The following is a 23,052-nucleotide window of genomic DNA, read 5'->3' as shown; positions in this document are numbered from 1 at the left end:
ATATGCTCTTCTTTCACTTTTAATGAAAATAAGCAATGGCTATTAGTTACAGAAAGTCATATTTTGTTGTATGACACCCAATATAAAGGATTTTTTTCTGTGTATGGATTTATACTAAACACTTTGACATCTGTCACCTTGGACTCTGCTAAATTTGCTGCTAATCTCTGATTTCACACTAATAGTTCCCAAACCTTGTTGTCACTTTCCAATCCCTTTGCTGCCCTACCTTACACATCCCTGCTCACTTTCATCTTCTTTCCCTTTTCACCTCCATATTCTTTCCTTCCCTCTTCTCTATCTCTGTCACCATTTGTCCTGACATTTTTTCCACTAAAATTCCTATATTTAATCTTTCTCACCTTGTCCTCCTCATCGCCAAGCCCATCAAGAAAGAGACCATCTATAATACAAGTGGAGTAGCCCTGTCTGGGAAGTGGGTATGGACAGGTGGCTAGAAAATGTACTGATTAGGCAATCAGTAGACCTGCTTTTGGTTTTTCAAAATTCAGTTTTGCATAGAAACTAAAGATTATAAAACTTTAAAAATTTTGAATTTGTTTTTTTTTTAAACTTTTCTTCCCTTTGTTTCCTTTTTACCCTTCAATGAAACAGAATGAAGAATGTCTAAGTTTGGGGGTTGTTTCTCCCACACAATTTTTTGTTTATTTCTGTTTTCTTTTTTTCCACTCTAAGTTTCCAAACCTTACTCAACTTTGGAAAAATTAGAGTAGTAAAAGGAAATAAATAAATTGTGTGTGGGGAAGAATGGAGACATGGAGAGATGCCCCTAAATGACATCCATTATATTGCCGTCAATGTCAAAAAAAGAAAGGGGAGGATTTCAAAAAACAAAAAAAGGTTTTAATAAAAAAAATTGAAAGATTTTTCCATTCTGAACTCAACATTCCAAAAATATTCATTGAATTCTCTTTCCATTTTTTTAATAGCTCTGCAGAGATTTCTCTACAGGTCAGGCTCTTTGGGGACACTGGGTAGAAACTAAAACATCTCTCCCCTACCTAAAGCCTCAAGATGAGTGACATTAGATGTTTTTGGAGTATTTAATAGATACATACTGTTTAACATTCCAAGTAACTATTTAAATAGGAATCCGTACAGAAAGTACTGTACTTTAGACAAATATATGAAACTAAACAATCTGGTAGTCACAAAGCATATCCTGTTACAAAGTGTTTTCTCAGCCTACTCTTATGAGAAATAAAAGGGAACAAATATTCAGTTCATATTTAAATAGTGAAGAAATAAAACTGATTTGAAGAAAAGCACAAGAGCAACTAGCTTCTTAGCTCTTATGATATTGCTACATGAGAAAAAGTCTGGAGTTTGACCCCGAAGAGTCAAGATTAGAGCAAGAGACTGGGACCCTGGGTTGTATTACTGACTTGTACAAGTCTCTTAAATTGTCTGTGCCTCACCTATTATTTTAGCACCTACTTTATAATCATCTTCTGTACTTTGCAAATGTTAATTCTCACTATGAAAAACACTTTGAGATCCTCAGAAAAAAAATGCTACACGTACAGATTATGTTCATAGTTTTTTTCTGGGTCCAATTCCAATTAGTGATGAATGTCTCTTGGTTGATCATCTTCCTAAAACATCCAGTGCCTAAGACATTGAAATAAAAAGCTCAGTTTGGTCGATACCATAGGTTATTAACAAAACATATTGGGTTATTGGGGATAATTATTTTTATCAAGACAACAGTTTAGATAAAAATATTTTCAGTTACATTAAATAGTTGTGACTAACATACAAAATTGTTAAAAAATAGTCTTCTGTTTTCCATATCTATTAGCAGACCATGGTGTCCTTCCTCTATTTACCGTTTGATTTCTCTGTTTCATAGAATCATAGATTAGGGTTGGAAGAGACCTCAGGAAATCATCTAGTCCAACCCCCTGCTCAAAGGAGGACCAACACAAACTAAATCATCCCAGCCAGGACTTTGTCAAGCTGGGCCTTAAAAACCTCTAAGGATGGAGATCTAATCAACTCCCTAGGTAACCCATTTCAGTGCTTCACCACCCTCCTAGTGAAATAGTATTTCCAAATATCCAACCTAGACCTCCCTCACTGCAACTTAAGACCATTGCTTCTTGTTCTGTCATCTGCCACCATTGAGAACAGCCGAGCTCCATCCTCTTTGGAACACCCCTTCAGGCAGGGCCGGCACTTCCATTAGGTGACCCTAGGTGGTCGCCTAGGGTGCCAGGATTCAGGGGGCAGCATTTTGTGCGCTCCCGCATGGGGCTCACAGGAGCTTCCGGTTCCGCTGCCGTCGTGCCACTGAAGAAGGACCTTCTGCCGACGTGCCGTGGAAAACAGCGGCAGGCAATTGAGCAGCTCAATGACTGCCGCTGTCGCCTGCGGCATTTCGGTGGAGGGTACTTCTTCGGCGGCGCAACGGGCGCGGAACTGGAAGCTCCCGCGTGACCCGTGAGGAGCGCACAAAATGCCATGCCCCGAATTCTGCCTAGGGCGCCAGAAACTCTGGCGCCACTCCTGCCTTCAGGTAGTTGAACATTGCTATTAAATCCCCCATCACTCTTCTCTTCCGCAGACTAAATAACCCCAGTTCCCTCAGCCTCTCCTCGTAAGTCATGTGCCCCAGCTCCCTAATCATTTTTGTTGCCCTCTGCTGCACTGTCCCCAATTTGTCCACATCCTTTCTGTAGTGGGTGGGGGACAGGGGAGGGCAAAACTAGATGCAATATTCCAGATGTGGAGTATAGGTTTCCCTCACAGAAAAAGTGCCAACTGATGCTTGATTTTTTTCTTCTTCCTTTAAAAGTTGAATCATCTACATATTTGGCTAGACTGTACTTGCCTTATGTGAGAATGACCCTAGCATTTTTTTTCTCCCTAGCATTTTGCTTTTAAAGTTATGTACAGATTTTCCACCAGATCAATTTACTGCTTCAAGTGAATGCAAGATTTCCTCCATTATGTCTCCCTGGATGACATTGATCTTCAGAGAGCAAGTAAAGTGATGACAAATTTCCTGAGCTTCAGTATTATTTTTCTATTTATTCCCTCCCACTAACTCTCAGTTTCATATGTACACACACACACACAAATGCACAACATACACACCATATAATAATATAAAACAATAATTTTTTTCTCATGAAAATCCTATCTGAATATCCAACTATTTGTTTTCAGAAGTATCCTTCCAGAGTATATATTGTCCCAATAGGCATTGTTTTGATACTTTTTTCTGTAGCTTAAAGATTTTTATTCCCTTTTGTTATGTAAGAAGTGCTGAACTCATGCACAATCTCCTCCTTTTATATTGCCTTAAGCAAGCAGAGACTTTTTAAGGAAGCTCAATAGCTGAGAAAATGTAATGGACAATTCAACAGCAATTCTATTTCTGTAAAAGAGAAAGAGGAAAACACAGAGGCCATAAAGAGCAACAATGATAATGGATGAGCAGTTCTAACAGATATTTGAAGACTCCACAGAAGCATGTAGACATCCAGCTAAAGTTTAATTTGAAAAGCTGGATGCAGATATGAGATTGATAAAGATGAAAAAAGGCAAAAGCAATTCTTTGTGCACAAAAGGAATGATCAATTGTCTACATAAAGACAGAAAAAAGAGGAAGGGAGCACTACAAAGGGGTTACACAGATACAAATAAAAGCACAAACCAAAGAAATGGGGAATAAAAAATAATAATTGTGCCACATAAAAGCAATTTGTCTGTCTCTAAAAGCTAGTGAGAAGCGACAGACTTTTTTAAAGGTAATCATCTCGAAATAATTAACAGGTTCTTGAAAGATGATATAGAACGATGCAGCAATTTGTAACTTAAGAGTTAGGAACTAAATGAGGGAAGAGCAGAAATTGCTGATTTTTAGACCACTGGTGACAAATTTACAAAGTGATTCCAATTCATGCACATAGTAAATTTGAGACCAATCCTTAGCCTTGTTGTACTGTAGTTGAATGCTGAGCTTCCTCATTTCATTCAACTAGAGTAAAGTAGAGGATGGTTAGCATATCACTGGAGTGGCTCAGCACCTTATAGATTGGGACCTTTTGTGCAGAAACAATACAAAAACCACATGTGAACTCAAAGCTGGTCATTAAGAACGCAAATCTAGTTCTACTGAATGGGTCAATTCACTGATGTTTTATCATTGACTTCAGTGGGAGCAGAGTCTCAGCTACTTAATTATTGAAATACCTGCCTGCCCATGTAAAAACAATTGCAAATGGAAATTGGGTGTAGTAGCATACCTGACTTCCAGGTATGTAATTCCATACCCAACTTGTCTGTACAGTTGTTGGGTTCTTGCATGTTATCAGGCAGGCATGAATAATTTGTAGCACACACATTCATAGAATCATGGAATCATAGACTTTAAGGTTAGAAGGGGCCATTATGATCATCTAGTCTGACCTCCTGCACAACGCAGGCCATGGAATCTCACCCACTCACTCCTGTATGAAATCCCTAACCTATGTCTGAGCTACTGAAGTCCTCAAATTGTGGTTTAAGGACTTCAAGGTGCAGAGAATCCTCCAGCAAGTGACCCTTGCCCCACACTGCAGAGAAAGGCAAAAAAAAACCCAGGGCCTCTGCCAGTTTGCTGCCCTTGAGGAAAATTCCTTCCCGACCCCAAATATGGCAATCAGCTAAACCCTGAGCATGTGAGCAAGACTCATGCAAGACTCTTTGAAAATCTGGCAAGAAAGAAAGAAAGAAACCGAAGTGGTGAATCAAAAGCATAACTTGAATGACTTTATGCTGCCGGGTAATACCATATTAAGACATTACACTTCTCAATCAGTTCTGTAGGTGAACACCTAAAATCAGAAAAGCAAGCCTTTCAAAAAAGACACAAAGTATGGTCTCATAGCTTAAAAGGAAAACAAGATTTAATTCTGTAATGTTAAATACAAGGTAACTGAAGTACACACACACACACACACACTATAGAATTTGTTTTGGCCAAGGTTTTTGGTAAGGTAAGCAAAATCTATCAGAAATACTATTCAATGGTTCAAATAGATAATTTTTGGAATAAGAATTCAATAATTACAATCAATGAACATAAGTAATTTTGAATAAACCAGGGTTACATTATTATTAATATGCTAATGAGAAATATTTAATGTTCTTCCCTGGCCTTAATTATAGGCTAATAATTATAAACTTAAGTTGACATTATAGAGCACAAGAAATGTTTTGCTGTTAGTTACAGAACAGTAACTTCAGCATCAGCATCGTCTGTTACATCAAAAACTAGAAATGAAGATATTCCCTACACTGAGATGAAAGAGGGAGACCAAGAACTGAAATGATAACAAGCACCACCTCAGTAAAACCGAACTGCCATAGATCTCAGAAATGGTGAGAAGTTTAGTAACAGTTGAACAAGCAAAACAGTTCACATCTTGCAATGCACAGAGAAGAGTACCCCAGAGAATTGAAACAATGTGCTTAGCATTCAGCTACACCACAGAGCACATATGCAAGACTTGAGAATGTTCAGATCTTGACATCCTCCTGTCTGTGGACTACAGAATTTTCACCTACATACTGTAATATTAATGGACTGGAGTGATAAGCTTCAGCTAAGCAGGAGAATGCTCAGGCTTTCAAGCAGACATCTCCACAGCCTTTAATCTCCACAGAATATGTGAGCATGAACATGAAATAGAGAAAGATGGCATCAGTAACTGAGGACATCTGAAATTAAAGTGTTCTCATTTTAAGTAATGTTGGCTGACAACCAGGGATGAAAGTAAGTTAAAGGACTTACCGGTACACCGGATGGCTGGGATCCTGGGCAAGGGGTGGGCGGGTGGCTCTGGGCCCCCGGAAGGGGCGGGACCTCAGGCAGAAGAGGTGGGGTTGGGAATAGACTCCCCCAGCCAGCCCTTCAGCGCTGCCTGGCCCATGCCGCCTGGGGCTCCAGTGGTGATTTAAAGGGTCTGGGGCACTGGCTGCTGCCGGGAGCACTGGGCCCTTTGAAATCGCCAGGCCCCAGGGCAGCTGCTCCTTTTGCCCCCTTTTGCCCCAGCTTACTTTCACCTCTGCTGACAAGATAATATGAAAACATCAGTCTCCCCTCTTCTGAATATTTCCATAGTTTTATTAACATAAATTTAAATGAAAGTAAATGTGATTTATTAGTATTAAGCTTCCTTTCAACATACTTTATAGCAAATAGTATATTGTGAGGCTACTTTCTCTTATCCCATCGTTATTTCTATACATATACTAATCAGTAAAATTTACCGGAGCATGCTATTTCCCTGAAATACTCTGTGCTAATTTGATTAGAAACATTCTTAGATTATTTCTCATGTTTTAACTCCCATAATAGCATGTTACTGAACCATGTGTGCAGACAATGGGTATATTCCAACTATGTTTCTTGATACCAGTATTTTTTTGTCTTTGCTGGAAATAGTTAATGCATTGATCGGTTCACAGTAAATGTACTGAAACATGGATAATGGCAATCGCAGAAAAGTGGCTGTAGTGAGGAAATAATTTAAAAAGATGCTTATAAAAACTTTATATACCCTGATACATAATTAATACTACAACAAAACCCAGCAGCATTAAAATAATTACTCAGAAAAGAGCTTTCCCACCCAGCCACCTTACTTAGCAAAGAGTTCCTTTCCATCCCTTCATCACTGGGGAAAGCAAACTGTCAACTCAATCCAGAATCCCTATTAAACTGGTGTCTATTGAGGCATGCCTGGGAAGGTCACCAAATTCAAGCTCTTTTGAACAAACAAGGGAAAGTTAGTTCCGCAGTCATGGAGCCCTCACAGATAAAGCACTGTCATCTGCCCCATCTCTTTTGTAATTAGGGAGATCCAACTTGAGTACCTCTGCTGACCATAGCTGTGACAGTATGTGGAGAGAGAAGCATTCTCTCATCCAGGGAAAGGTTTGTTAATGCCCAATCTTTGTTCTCCACTCATTAGCTCTACTCCTATCACTATTCCAACAATCCCTTCTGGAGGAAGTCTGACTTACTTACCTGTACTACTTATACTTTCCTACATATACTGACTTCCCTATAAATAAGTCCCCCTCTTTTTTTCCATTGAAGCCTTCTAGTTTAACTTGGCCTCATATCCATCATACTCCTTTTTTGGGAGGAGCAGGGACGCAGTGCAAGGGGTTTCAGCAGAAAAACTATGGAGGGAAGCTGAATGTATATATTGGGAAAAAGCCTCAAATTGGTTAGCTTGTTGATTGATTTTATATGGAGAATCACAAATACAGGGACTGCACAATTTTCTGAATGAGTGTGTGGAGAGGGTTTGGGGGTCAGAAATATCTTTTTTTTTAAAGGGCAGGAAAGGGGGTATATAATTTCTAGTCCCAACCCTAACATTGATGTTGAGCCCTGATCACCATTGCTTGCTTCCAACCTTCATAGTCCGCTGAAATTGCCCTAATTTAAATACCTAAGCATGTCATTGTAATTAAGTCAAAAGGGACTTTTGTCCCATTTCTTAGTCTCCTTACTCTTTCTCTGCTACTTGGCAGGGGGGTGGGAAGCGGAGGGGGGGACAAGGGAGACACACCTCATTTTCCTGAATACCCTTTCCAGCCTGGGCATTCAGGAATTTCCATTCATGCCTGTCTTGACTGTTCATCTGGCTTGCTCTTCAGTGGTTTCTCTTCTTCTTTTCTCCCCATTTCTGCAGGGACTGGTTGAATAATCTTCACAAATAATTCACTCAGTGAATTTTTTCCATCACTTTTTGAATATTCACTCTGTCCCTATTTAATTAGTTCCACAGATGGCTGAATACACTATTCATCAAAAATAATTTACCGTTTTTTTTTGCAATGAGCAAATGATGTATTCCCAAATACAGTTTTCTATCATTCAACCTGCACTAAATGTTCCCAGCTTTATTTACAAATATGACAGTAAACAGCTCACTCAAAGAGACTCCGCATTCACTAGTAAGACTTTACACAGAAATTGACCATCTAAACCAGAACGAACTGACTTCTGAGTTAATACCTGAAATATACAAACCCTGATATTGACTATAATTTTTCAGATGATCTATTCAGCATTGCAGCACCTAACCTTGTATGTCCCCTGCTGCCTGTACAATTCACAACTTGAGTTAACTGACCAGACTCCCTACAAAATGCACGGAGAGAGTTAGGTGCCTAAGAAAGGGAGCCAGCAAGCACTCTAAGCAGGGAGCTGCTTAATCTATTCAATAGGAAATGTCAAAGGGAGGTGAGGGTCCCACCTCTCAAAGGGAGTAAGACACTTATCTCCATTCAGGATTCACAGACATGAATGTCTCCTGAAGTTAAGCACCTATGCTGTTCTTTGCAAGGAAGAATAGCAGTTGCTCTTATACCCTTGGTTTTAGGGCATTCCCTCAGCATGTGCAAGACATGGCTAAATTCCCCTTTGGATCTGATATAGAGAAAGGATTTGCACAAAGGTCTCACCTCTCAGGAGAGAGACCTAACCAGTGCCCTATAGGTTCTTTCTTACTCATGGTCTTGCCCGGTGACTAGTTAATTATGTATACACAGAGAGAAAGCTTCAACACAAGAAACTGGGAAAGCTTCCTGACTCAAGAGTATTCCATAATCCACTGGTTTGGGCACTTCCCTGGGAGGTGGCAAACCCATGCCTAATTCTTTCTTCCTATCAGGCAGAGGGAAGGATTGAAGTGGGCTTTCCCACACTCCAGGTGAGTACCCTAACCACTGGGCTAAAGGTTATAAGAAGGGTGCTGCTACCTCCGCCCCATCCACAGCTGTTTTGTGTGGCATGTCTACTAGATTGGTCCCCGCAGGCAAGATAGGTGGGGTGATGATTACTTTGTGAATCGTGGTGGGACTTAGGTGCTATCACAGCCTAGACTGCAATATGCATGCTCATCTGCTGAAATTTAGGCACCTTGGGGCCTTTAACTGCAGAAATGTAGGTATCTCCAGGGTTAGGTGACATCTGAGTGGGGTTTTGTAATGCCAATAGTGCCAAAATGTTGGACTTAAGTGCTTCAAGTGCCAGTTAGGTGCCTATGTCTTTGTGAATCTAGCCATGTTTTTCTCTTCAATCTTAAACTTTTTGACTATCACTTTTAAAAGACACTTTCAAGGAACTCTCCACCGGTTGGCAATTAACCAAATTGCTTCATATCATGACTTTTGCCTGAGAACACTTAAGACACCTGAACTGATATTTTCCCTGAGTCATTTGTAACAGAAATCATTTAGGCAAAGTCCTATTTTTACCCTCACAATCTAGGGCACTCCACCTATGCCCTACCAAGGGGTCAAGGCATGATCTTGTTAATTTTGGTACCCTCTCCCTTTCCCTACTGAGGTCTCGGGGTGTAAAGCACCTACCCATGGGGCTCTGGGAGAAACCTGGTCAATTTAAGTACTTGGCCTTACCCACAGGGCTCACAGCTCTAAAGGTCTGCGGGATATTTTCACAGTGAAAGAGCTTTACACAGCTGTGCTCTAAACATCTATTTATTAGCAACACACAGCGAATGCATATGCCAAGCAAATATCTTATGCTCATCACTCCCAATATACAGACAAATTTCACCTTATGGTCAGTCAGGATTCACTCATCTGGGGGTTTCCGTCTATGCCGCTGCACATCATGGTCATGCAGAGGGATAAGAGTTCTAGCAGCTTAATGATGAACTGCAGTCCGGAGATGGTCTTCAAAGAGCTTTGTTTTTCCATTTACAAAACTAGCTACCTCCTTTAACTCTGCTAATCCTATCACATTATTCAGGACCAGCGCAAGAGCTGGTCCAAGAGGTAACTATAGCAGGACCGCTTGGAAATAGTGACCATAATACAATAGCATTCAACATCCCTGTGGTGGGAAGAACATCTCAACAGCCCAACACTGTGGCATTTAATTTCAAAAGGGGGAACTATACAAAAATGAGGGGGTTAGTTAAACAAAAGTTAAAAGGTACAGTGACTAAAGTGAAATCCCTGCAAGCTGCATGGGCACTTTTTAAAGACACCATAATAGAGGCCCAACTTCAATGTATACCCCAAATTAAGAAACACAGTAAAAGAACTAAAAAAGAGCCACCGTGGCTTAACAACCATGTAAAAGAAGCAATGAGAGATAAAAAGACTTCCTTTAAAAAGTGGAAGTCAAATCCTAGTGAGGGCAAATAGAAAGGAGCATAAACACTGCCAACTTAAGTGCAAGAGTGTAATAAGAAAAGCCAAAGAGGAGTTTGAAGAATAGCTAGCCAAAAACTCCAAAGGTAATAACAAAATGTTTTCTAAGTACATCAGAAGCAGGAAGCCTGCTAAACAACCAGTGAGGCCTCTTGACGATCGAAATACAAAAGGAGCGCTTAAAGACGATAAAGTCATTGCGGAGAAACTAAATGGATTCTTTGTTTCAGTCTTCACGACTGAGGATGTTAGGGAGCTGGCTTTTGTAGGTGACAAATCTGAGGAACTGTCACAGATTGAAGTGTCACTAGAGGAGGTTTTGGAATTAATTGATAAACTCAACATTAACAAGTCACCGGGACCAGATGGTATTCACCCAAGAGTTCTGAAAGAACTCAAATGTGAAGTTGCGGAACTATTAACTAAGGTTTGTAACCTGTCCTTTAAATCGGCTTCGGTACCCAATGACTGGAAGTTTGCTAATGTAACGCCAATATTTAAAAAGGGCTCTAGAGGTGATCCCGGCAATTACAGACCGGTAAGTCTAACGTCGGTACCGGGCAAATTAGTCGAAACAATAGTTAAGAATAAAATTGTCAGACACATAGAAAAACGTAAACTGTTGAGCAATAGTCAACATGGTTTCTGTAAAGGGAAATCGTGTCTTACTAATCTATTAGAGTTCTTTGAAGGGGTCAACAAACATGTGGACAAGGGGGATACAGTGGACATAGTGTACTTAGTTTTCCAGAAAGCCTTTGACAAGTTCCCTCACCAAAGGCTCTTATGTCAATTAAGCTGTCATGGGATAAAAGGGAAGGTCCTTTCATGGACTGAGAACTGGTTAAAAGACAGGGAACAAAGGGTAGGAATCAATGGTAAATTCTCAGAATGGAGAAGGGTAACTAGTGGTGTTCCCCAAGGGTCAGTCCTAGGACCAGTCCTATTCAATTTATTCATAAATGATCTGGAGAAAGGGGTAAACAGTGAGGTGGCAAAGTTTGCAGATGATACTAAACTACTCAAGATAGTTAAGACCAAAGCAGATTGTGAAGAACTTCAAAAAGATCTCACAAAACTAAGTGCTTGGGCAACAAAATGGCAAATGAAATTTAATGTGGATAAATGTAAAGTAATGCACATTGGAAAAAATAACCCCAACTATACATACAATATGATGGGGGCTAATTTAGCTACAACAAGTCAGGAAAAGATCTTGGAGTCATCGTGGATAGTTCTCTGAAGATATCCACGCAGTGTGAAGAGGCAGTCAAAAAAGCAAACAGGATGTTAGGAATCATTAAAAAGGGGATAGAGAATAAGACTGAGAATATATTATTGCCCTTATATAAATCCATGGTACGCCCACATCTCGAATACTGTGTACAGATGTGGTCTCCTCACCTCAAAAAAGATATTCTAGCACTAGAAAAGGTTCAGAAAAGGGAAACTAAAATAATTAGGGGTTTGGAGAGGGTCCCATATGAGGAAAGATTAAAGAGGCTAGGACTCTTCAGCTTGGAAAAGAGAAGACTAAGGGGGGATATGGTAGAGGTATATAAAATCATGAGTGATGTGGAGAAAGTGGATAAGGAAAAGTTATTTACTTATTCCCATAATACAAGAACTAGGGGTCACCAAATGAAATTAATAGGCAGCAGGTTTAAAACAAATAAAAGGAAGTTCTTCTTTATGCAGTGCACAGTCAACTTGTGGAACTCCTTATCTGAGGAGGTTGTGAAGGCTAGGACTATAACAGTGTTTAAAAGAGAACTGTATAAATTCATGGTGGTTAAGTCCATAAATGGCTATTAGCCAGGATGGGTAAAGAATGGTGTCCCTAGCCTCTGTTCATCAGAGGATGGAGATGGATGGCAGGAGAGAGAGCACTTGATCATTCCCTGTTAGGTTCACTCCCTCTGGGGCACCTGGCATTGGCCACTGTCGGTAGACAGATACTGGGCTAGATGGACCTTTGGGCTGATCCAGTACAGCCGTTCTTATGTTCTTATAGATAACAAAAGTTAACCAATCACACCCTGGCACCTATGTTTCCTCCTCCCTGCTCAAGTCTTTTTTTTTTAATTTTATCTTTCATACCCAAATTGTTACTTATTTATGTCTGTTTTTGTTTGTGCAGATGGTCAGCATAAAATTTCACTGGTCAGAGCTTATCTTATCTATTTTACCATTTTGGGGGTTTCTCTGAATCTTCCCTAAAACTTTCCAGTACCTGGGTATCTCTACTTTACCACCCTGGGTATTATAATTTTTGTTAGGGGCATTCCTGAGATGTGTGTGGAGGTGTCTTAGCAGCAGCAGTGCATTTTTTCTTAATTTCAGTGGTGAAATCCCTGAGTTTCAACCAAGGTTGGTCACAGCTAGTTTAGTATGGGCATGAGTTAAGTCCCAGGCCTACACTTACCATTGAAACTCCATTCACCTGACTTGTAGGTATGAGAATTTTTGCACAGGATTCTACACCTTTGTAAGCCTTTCAAGACCAAAGAGCCACTGTTCAGCCTGAAAGGCTTGTCAATTTGAACATACATTAGCAATTATAGGATGAATTTTTCAAATGACATTTTGTAGCAATCTGTCTTAACAAGAGGAGCAAATGAGGCCTTCTGAGAGCTTTTAAAATACTCTGCAAATGTTCACAGTGGATCTGCATAAAAATATTTACTACAGGTATTCAAACTCTGTGATGATTCACTGAGTTATATAACACAAACCCTGTAAGAAAAAAAAAAACAACTGGCTACATTTATTTAGCAGTGCCAAATGTTTCTTTATTTATCATGGAGCATTTCTTTATTTGTGGTGAGTCCCAGGGTATACCACAAACATTCCTGTCCTAGAACACAGGTTTGTGGAATATCTAAATTAGAATATTAAAATGTGTTAATTATTTTGAGGTCTAAAAACTTTTGTCTAGACCAGGGGTCGGCAACCTCCGGCACATGGCTTGCCAGGGTAACCACCCTGGCGGGGCGGGCCAGTTTGTTTACCTGCCACATCGGCAGGTTTGGTCGATCGCGGCTTCCACTGGCCATGGTTCGCCGTCCCAGGCCAATGGGGGCGACGGGAAGTGGTGCAGGTGAGGGATGTGCTGGCCACGGCTTCCCACCACCCCAATTGGCCTGGGATGGCAAACCGCGGCCAGTGGGAGCCATGATCAGATGAACCTGCCGACGTGGTAGGTAAACAAACTGGCCCGGCCCGCCAGGGTGCTTATCCTGGCGAGCTGCGTGCCAGAGGTTGCCGACCCCCAGTGTAGACAAAGCTATGTCTATAATAGTTTGAAAGGTGTTCTTTTAACAGTGTTAGTTAACACATGTTTACTGACTAATGTTGACATTAATATAGTCTTGTTTAAAGAGGACTATATGAACATGGACTAGGAACCTTTCAGTTTGTGCCCTCAGTGTCCACAAAGGGGACGTTACAGTGCAGTACTTTGGTGCACACTTAAGGCTTGTCTACACTGGCACTTTACGGTGCTGGAACTTTCTCGGTCAGGGGTGCAAAAAAACACCCTCCTGAGTGCAGTAAATTTCAGCGCTGTAAAGTGCCATTGTAGACAGTGGCACCTTATAGACTAACAGACGTTTTGCAGCATGAGCTTTCGTGGGTGAATACCCACTTCTTCAGATGCAAGACAGTGCACCAGCACTGAGACTCGTGCTCCCAGTGCTGGGAGCTATTCCCCTCATGAAGATGGGTTTTTTAGAGTGCTGGGAGAGCTCTCTCCCAGTGCTTTGCTGTGACTGCACAAGCTATGGCAGCGCTTTAATGTTGCCAGTGTAGACTAGTCCTAAGTCTGAGCTACAGGCCAGTGTAGACAGGCCCTAAGAGTTTAACTAACATTTGCTAACTAAGTTTTTAATGGTCTAGTGTGGGCAAGGCATACTGTCTTTAACACCATCCTACTTGACCAGTTTCTCACATGTTTAAGCACTGTTCTTTATTTACACTAGACTGTTAGAACATGCACGAGCAAACACATGCTAATATAACACCTTAAATCCTAGTATGGACAAGGACACCAGGATTTTAACATGTGTTAGCTAACAAGGTTTAAAAATGAACCTTTTATACTAGTGTAAAGAGGCTTGTTTGTATGTTGATAATTGCACCTAAACCCAAGCCTCTTCACACATGTTCATGAGTTGGCTTCACCACACACCTTTTTATCCTTAGTTATTGAGAGCAAAGGAGAAAACGTAAAGGGGCTTCAGACTAGAGCTGGATGAAATTTTTTGCATAAATAATTATTTGCCAAAAATGCAGTTTCAGTCAGCTGAAAGCTATCTGTGAATTTGGTCTGATCATTTTTTTACTGGGAAAAATCTCATGGTCAGCTTCAGAAAAGAGAGTGTTTGTCCCCTACTTACAACATTATGCCCAGTGCTTAGGGAACCTGCCTGGGATGTAGGAAACAGGTTTTAATCCCACACTGGAGCAGTGATATAAACTCAGATCTTCATCTGTCCTAGGGGAGCATTCTAATCATCGAGCGATTGGCTATTCCAGGGTGGGTTGCTGTTAGTTTCTCCTGCTGAACCTCTTCTGCTTTGTATAAATATTTAACTATGCATTGAAGCAGGGACTTGAACTCAAATTTCTTTTTGGCATGTGACAGCCCTAACCACAGTGCTACTGTTGAACTGTTCTACTTTGTATAAATACATAAATATTCAGTGGACCAAAGAGAGAGAATAACTCTCTAGCAAGGTGATTAATGCACTCAGCTGGGACCTAACAGATGTGGATTCAAATTCCCTCTTTCTGTTTCAGAAGCTGGCTGGAATGAAACATCACAACATACTTTTCCTGTTTGCTGACAAAATTCTGAACATTTTCAGAACCAAAACTGAATGTTTTTTCTGATTCTTCAGTTTTCTGGCCAAACCTAAAAATTGAGTTATATGTCCAGCTGTACTTGAGACTTACTGCTGGTCATACAACTGCTTTCCTTAGTCTTACTTGCATCCACACATGGCTTCTGCACCATTTATGCCTGAGCAGAACAACTTGGTAATCACTGCTGTGTGCCATGTAAAGACTTGCCGTATCTAAGCTTTCTTAATGTTACTCCGAAAAGGCTTCTTCCCTTGAATACCAAAGCTGAACAACCCTCCAAACATGGAGAAATTTCTAACTTGGATTAGCATCCAAACTCTGTGACTCAGGCTCATTTCTGCTAGTAAATGTGCACCACCCCTGCAATCTACAGTCTGAACCTCCCAGTTTGTATCATTTTAAAATTCATTTTATAATGTATAGTAGTCAATTTATTACCTATTATTTGTATTACAATAGCATTTCAGGGACCATTTAGAGACCAGGATCCCCTTGTGCTAGATGTTGTACATACACATTAGAAAAAGTTTCTATTCTAGAAGCTTACACACTACTATATGTGCACATCTAACACCTGATACATTTTTGATCAAAAACAATAAGACTAATATACCAGTTATAATACGTAAAATATCTTCTAAACATATTTTATTTTACCATAATATGTCTTAGTCATTATATGTCTGACTTTTTATTTCAGGTTCTCTTTGTCTTTTTATATTATACTTGCTATTGGTTTTCACTATATTCCTGACTCTTATGTCCAATCCTGTTTCAGAATTAGACAAATAATTTGATTTTTCTTGTACATAATAGTTCAGGTATGATCCAAAGACATCATGTAGCTGTGATGCATTTTGACCAAGAGAAGGAAAGTGTACAACTGGAAGAAGTAATGCTGCAGAAGTAATGCCAGATATTAAATAATGTAACTGAGTAATCATCCAAGATCAGATATAGTGATTCAAACTGTCTATTTGTTGTGTAACCATTCTGCCAGGCAGGTGGGAAACAAAAAGGACCAAGTTCAATAGCTAGGGGTTACTCTTAGAATTACAAAACAAGACTGGCTTGAGCCCCCATTCAGAAATATGGGAAAACTACATGCCTCCTCTGGGTATCTCTAAAAGACAATACCACTCCATTCGCAAGCACTAAGTTTGTGAATAACAATAATTAAAAAAATAATTAAACAACACCCCAAACCTCCAATTTATTAAGGGGAGAGGAAACTCATCATTAATTTCAGAAAACACTGCAACAATAACTCAAAAGTATGTAAACAATAAGCAAAACACCCATTCCACGGTATCTTGGGCAGTAGTCCTTTGCCTCAGATTCCTGCCTTGTGGGGTGAAAGCCCAATGGAATTTAACACACCATTCCCCCTTTCCCTCTGCTGCACCCAGCTCATAGTTTGTTATCCAAGTCCCAGAGTCCAGGGTTACAATCAGGTGGATTCACCTCTAGAACCGGGGAGGGGGAGAAGGCATGGTTGGCATGAGTGGTTCTTTGCCACTGTGGCTGCCTCTTGCCACTGTCATTGCTATCACTGCTCTTCTGTGTCTTTTCTCTAGTCCAATCCAGACCACTCCAACAGTGCCACAACCACCTTGTCCAGCTATTACCAATTACAGTTCTAGGATTTCCTGGGTAGGGTGTGCCTTTGATGCTCCATCTCTCACCATGCCGTCTTTCACTACCATGCCATGTTCTGAAGTTCCCCCTGCCTAGCCTAGTTCTTAGTGATTTCAGCTCTAGTTATATCACACACTGGGAGTGGAGAACCACATTGCCACTGCTTTCTCTGAGCTTTCATCGAAGCATGGTCTCTGAACCAGATCTAAAGCTCAGCCCCTAGAACAATTTATCAGTGAATTCAACTCTAGTTGTCACTGAGAAGAGACAAGGATTCTGAATTGAGTCTATTAAGCTCTTTCTTTAAACACTGGAATGGGAGAGTTAAATGACATCTAGGGATCTGAAAAAGAATTCTCACCACCAAGTTGGAACACCTATCCCCACCCTCTCTCTCTCTCTCTCTTTTACTTGGATTTGGCTCACTACTCCACACTTAGTGAGTTAGATGTACATTTTGCTCACCCCTCAATGAGGTCATATTAGTATAGTCCAGCTGCCCCTTAGTCATACAATAGATAAAAACAATTCATTATCCCTACTTAAGTTTAATTTTAACACAAAAACAACCAAAGTTAATCACCTTGGAAAAGTAGGTTTCTATGCAAATAAAGTGTGCTCACAAGCTCTTTTCCTCCAGTTCATCAATAGATCACTGGCTTACAGGTATTTATAATTTATTTATTAGGAAGGAGGTAACTAGTGGTGGAAGTTGAACCTGTTCTGAAGCTACCATTAGCAGTAGATATGTATGTGGAGGATTGTCAAGATTGTTCAAGCAACATCTTTTGAAATAAATTTTTCTCATTAACTTTAACTACTCATATGCTGAGAAGAATCATACACTGTCAGCTTTGAGCTACACCTTTACAAAAATAGTGAAGATCTATCTGAACCACAACAGAAGATAAACATAAATTTAATCTACAGACATTTTGCACATGAAGTCTAACAAATTAAATAAGAAGTGACCCAGAAGGAAACAGGAGTAACATCAAAATATTGCATTGGAGAAAACAGCTTCTAAAACATCCAGTAAAGAAAGTCCCACAAGACAAATGTTAGCTCTCCTGTTTCCAGTTTGTGTTGCTCAGTCACAAAACACCTAATCTAGAAGAGGAGGAGAGCGCTTACCCATCATTGTTGTGCTTCTGTCATGTAAAACTGACTGATCAATTGTATCTTGTCAAAAAGAGATAAGAGTAAGAAAGATAGCAATGGGAACATTGTGAAGAGACATCTCTCAAGTAGATGATAGACTCAAGATTATTCAGGAACCAACAGAGCCAATTAATTTATGACATGCAGTTTTCCTATCCAATACATAACCATTATTCTGTACATTGCTACAGAAAATTGAACAGCAGTTTGGTTAATCCTGTATTTCATTATCCTGTTCAAAGAGAAATGGGAACAGTTATTTCCATGCAGTTCAGGTGAGTATACAAATGAGGTAGGGGTGCAATCATTTAACAAGACCACATTTTAAGATCTACAGTATATTCCAACTGTTTCATACTAGGCATCTTTACACACAGTTAATGAGGTCTAGATCATGAGATGATTATCTATTCACTAATGATTTCCTTATACTTATATAATAATGATTTCCTTATAACATTTATCTAATGTTCAAGTCCAGCAAACACGTAAAGTAAACAAAATCAAAATCTCCACACCTAAGCTCTTTAAATAAAGCAAAATTAGTCTTTTTTGATTATTAGTTGTATAATTATGTAACCTTTCTGACAGGTGCAAATGGCAATAAAGTAGCTGGGTTCAAAATGTTCTGGGGTCCTTCCTGAAAAATAAATAAAACAGTGGCTCAAACCCCTGACCAGGGCCTTACTCTTATTTCTAGGTCTGGGAAATAAAAATCCAACTTCCCTGGTCACCTTTGCATGTGTTTTTGCCTCATTCTCAAGCTCTCAGGACCTTTGGAAACATGCAACTCAGGAAGCTGGGGAAAGACAGGAACACAGTTGAAAGAAATGTGTGGAAAAACTATTTAAATATATATTCATGTAAGAAATAGACCAACCTAAAATTAACACATTAGGAGTCAGCTCCTTATCTCAAATAAACGTGTGGTTGATGGAAAGCCAATATCTCTCTACAAACCCAACCCACCAGAAACTCCACTCACAGGTGGAGTCAGTCTCAGGAGCAGCCCTGGAGAATCCTGGGGTAGCTCTCTGCTGCTGATCTGCTCCTGTCTTGATAGAATTGTTTCACCAAGTCCTCTTCCAAAGTGTGGCTACTTGATGCAGTTCAGTGATTTCAGCTCACTTCCACCAGCTGGGTGAGTCCAGATGCTCCAAAGTCAGCTCAGTATTGGTGCTGCCAGTTTGATCTGACTTCACTGTGTTTTCAACTGTGCTCTTGTACTAATGCCCCCAATCCAGGCAGGCCTCATTCCACAGATACATCCACCCAGGATCTCCAGAGGGGGAACTCAGAGCAAAACAGGACCCTTAGACAGAACACTTTCTCCTCTCTCCTTTTTGCTGGGCCCAAGCTTCATTCATTAACCTTAGTCCGTGTTTTCTGCTCTCAGGATAAATCCTTAACCAAGACATAACCTGCGTAATTTTTATGCCTGGAGACATCCCTTAGGGATGGATTAATTTATTAAAGAGGAAAGGAAAGAAACTGGTAAAGTACAGGTAGGAACAAGTGAGGAAGTTAAACATAAACAAGGCCTATTTAAATATAGCATACGAAGGCATGTGACTGAATATTGCTGGAGTAGGTTGTGTTGGTGGGGGAATGGCATTACATGTGAAAGAAAGCATAGATTCAAACACAGCAAAAATAAATCTTAAATGAATCAAGCTGTATCACAGGTAGGGCCCTACCAAATTCACAACCATGAAAAACACATCACAGACCATGAAATCTTTGGTCTCTCCCATGAAATATGGTCTTTTGTGTACTTTTACCCTATATTATACATATTTCTAAAACTGGGGGTCCCGACCAAAAAAGAGTTTGTGCGGGGTCACAAGGCTAGTGTGTGTGTGTGTGTGTGTGTGTGTGTGTGTGTGTGTGTGTGTTGGGCTAGGGTTAGGGTTCTGCACTGCCTTCAGAACTGGGTGGCTGGAGAGTGGCGGCTGCTGGCCAAGCACTCGGCTCTGAAGGCAGCACTCTGCCAGCATCGGTGCAGAAGTGGCAATAAAGCAACACCCCCTTCAATAATCTTACAACCCCCCCACAACCCGCTTTTGGGTTAGGACCCCTACAGTTACAACATCATGAAATTTCAGATTTAAATATCTGAAATCATGAAATTTATTATTTTTAAAATCCTATGACCTTGAAATAGACCAAAATGGACTGGGAATTTGGTAGGGCCCTAATCACAGAATCTCTAGGGATAGAAATTCCATGTCTGAACAATAAAAGTACAGCAGCAGGAATATACTACCAACCACTTGACCAGGATGGTGTCATTGATTGTGAAATGCACAGGACTATACAAGAAGCTATAAAGCCAGAAAATGCAATAATAATGGGGGGGTTCAACTATCTTCATATTGACTAGATATATGTCAGCTCAGTAAGGGATACAAAGATAAAATGTCTAGATACCACAAATGACAACTTTTTGAAGCAGCTAGTCCAGGATCCCACAAAAGGAGATGCAATATCCTAAGTGTTGAACATATAGCTGAAGCTCTCAGTAATAGTGACCATAAAGTAATTACATTTAACATCCTTGTAAGGGGAAAGTGCCAAAGAAAGCCAACACAGTGGCATTTAACTTCAAAAGGGAAGTACACAAAAATTAGGAAGCTAGTTAAATAATTTAAAAGGAATAGTCACAAGGGTGAAATGCCTGCAAACTGCGTGGAGACTGTTTAAAACACCACAATAAAAACTCAAATTAAATGTATACCACGATTAAATAATAATAAAAAAGAAAAAAAGAGGACCAAAAACTACCACCATGTCTAAAAATCAGAGTAAAGGAGGTGGTTAGAGGCAAAAAGGCACCCCTTAAAAATTGAAAGTCAAGTCCTACTGAGGAAAATAGAAAGGAGCATAAACTCTGGCAAGTCAATTGTAAAAGTATAATTAGGCAGGCCAAAAGAGAATTTGCAGAACAACTAGCAAAGACACAAAAACTAACAGCAAAAAAAATGTTTAAGTACATCACAAGCAGGAAGCATGCCAGACAATCATTTGGGTCACTGGACTATCAAGATGCTAAAGGAACATTCAAGGAGGACAAGGCCATTGCAGAGAATCTAAATAAATTTGTTGCATTGGTTTTCCCTGCACTGATGATGTGGGGGAGATCGCTACAGCCAAGCCATTCTTTTTAGATAACAAATCTGAGGAACTGGCCCAAACTGAGGTGGCAGTAGAGGAGGTTTTGGAACCAATTGATAAATTAAACAGTAATAAGTCATTAGGGATTTATGGGACCAGATGGTATCCACCTAAGAGTTCTGAAAGAACTCAAATATGAAATTGCAAAACTATTGACAGTGGTATGTAACCTATCACTTAAATCAGCCTCTGTGCCAGATCACTGGAGCATAGCTAATGTAATGCCTATTTTTAAAAATGGCTACAGAGGCAATCCTGGCAATTACAGGCTGATAAGGTACAGCTAAGGGCAAAAAAAAAATGATTAGGGATATGGAACAGCTTCCTTAAGAGGAGATTACAGGCTGGGACTGTTCATTTTAGAAAACAGACAACAAATGGGAGGTAATGATAAGGACTATAAAATCACATATGGTATGGAAAAAGTGAATAGGGAATTCTTATTTACCCCTTCACATAACACAAGAACTAGGGGTCACCTGATTAAATTAATAGTGAGTAAGTTTAAAACAAACATAAATAAATACTTTGTCACACTATGCAGTCAACCATTGCCATGGGATATTGTGAAAAGCTAAAGCTAATTTCCCCAATCCTAATTTCCCCCTACTGTTACTCACACCTTCTTGTCAACTGTCTGAAATGGGCCATTCTCATTACCACTTAAAAAGTTATTTTTCTCCCTTGGTATCCCGCTGTCAATTGAATTGTCTCGTTAGACTGACCTCACACTTGGTAAGGAAACACATCTGTTCATGTATTTATACCTGCTCCTGTATTTTCCTCGCCATGCATCTGATGAAGTAGGTTTTAGCCCACTAAAGTTTATGCCCAAATACATTTGTTAATCTCTAAGGTGCCACAAGGACTCCTCATTGTTTTTGCTGATACAGACTAACACAGCTACCCCTCTGAAACTAAATCATAAGTAACTGTGGTATCTGTATCAACTAATTATTGTTGGAGGCTGAACTCATTGAGATTGAATGGGTCAGGTTAAATTCAACTGAAATGAATGGAGTTTTATATGTTGAAGTGAAGCCCTTCTCTTTAGTTGTCATTTTGTTCTCTCTAGAATAAACCTCTTTATTTTGTCTTCCTATTTTTTTCAAAGACAATACAGACATGTCTGTCATGACAAGGGCTTTTGTTTAGCACTTAGTATGCAGACACATGAAAACAAACACTAAGAATAAGAGATTGGAAAATAATTTTACTTCCTGTATTCATTCTGCAGCATTTTGAACAAACAAACAAACAAAAATCAATACTAGGTCCTAAATGTTTTCCAGGATGCACTTTTGTAACTATGTGAAGATGGACAGGAATTCTTTCCATGCCACTAAGCACAGAACTTGGCACTAAAGAAGAAGAGGAAGGAAAGAACCATATTCTCTCTTCTTAATTTGCAGCTGTGAGTGGTATTTGTACTGCTCACTAATGATAACCAGAGTTACACACATTATTCCCAATATCTATACAGAATATACCTTTACATTATCAGCAGGCAAACCTTATTAGGATGGAGCCATTTCCCCGCTCTATTCTGCTTACTAGCATGAGTGGCTGGTATTTTTCACCATTAGCTAGATGCATTTTATGTATTTATTTGTGATGTTATGTCATCAGAAATCTTTATTTTCCTTCAGTTACTGAGGTGGTAAAGTAATGCTTGAATAAATTAAAAAAATCCATTGCTTTATATTTGCATTTTCAAAATGTAAGTTGCTTCGGTAATATAATTTTCATTTCCATGACTCAGCATTTTAGCTTACTTTTTATGGGCACATCAAAAACTGCTTTTGTATCTCAACATATGAGGTTTGGGCCTGCCACTCAAATGTCCAATATAATTTCCCATCATGGCTGTAAAGGCACAGAAGGATCACAGTAATCAATATAATTTTTAATTCTGGAAATGACAAATTCCTGTTACATTTCTTATTATCTCTCTTTTTTCATTTCTGAAAATAGTAGATAGTTTCCCTATCTTACTCTTGG

The sequence above is a fragment of the Mauremys reevesii genome, linkage group 1 (assembly GCF_016161935.1).
Source record: "Mauremys reevesii isolate NIE-2019 linkage group 1, ASM1616193v1, whole genome shotgun sequence".
Taxonomy (NCBI): Eukaryota; Metazoa; Chordata; order Testudines; family Geoemydidae; genus Mauremys; species Mauremys reevesii.
The sequence above is the reverse complement of the archived record's forward strand: the minus strand, read 5'-3'. Positions refer to the sequence as shown.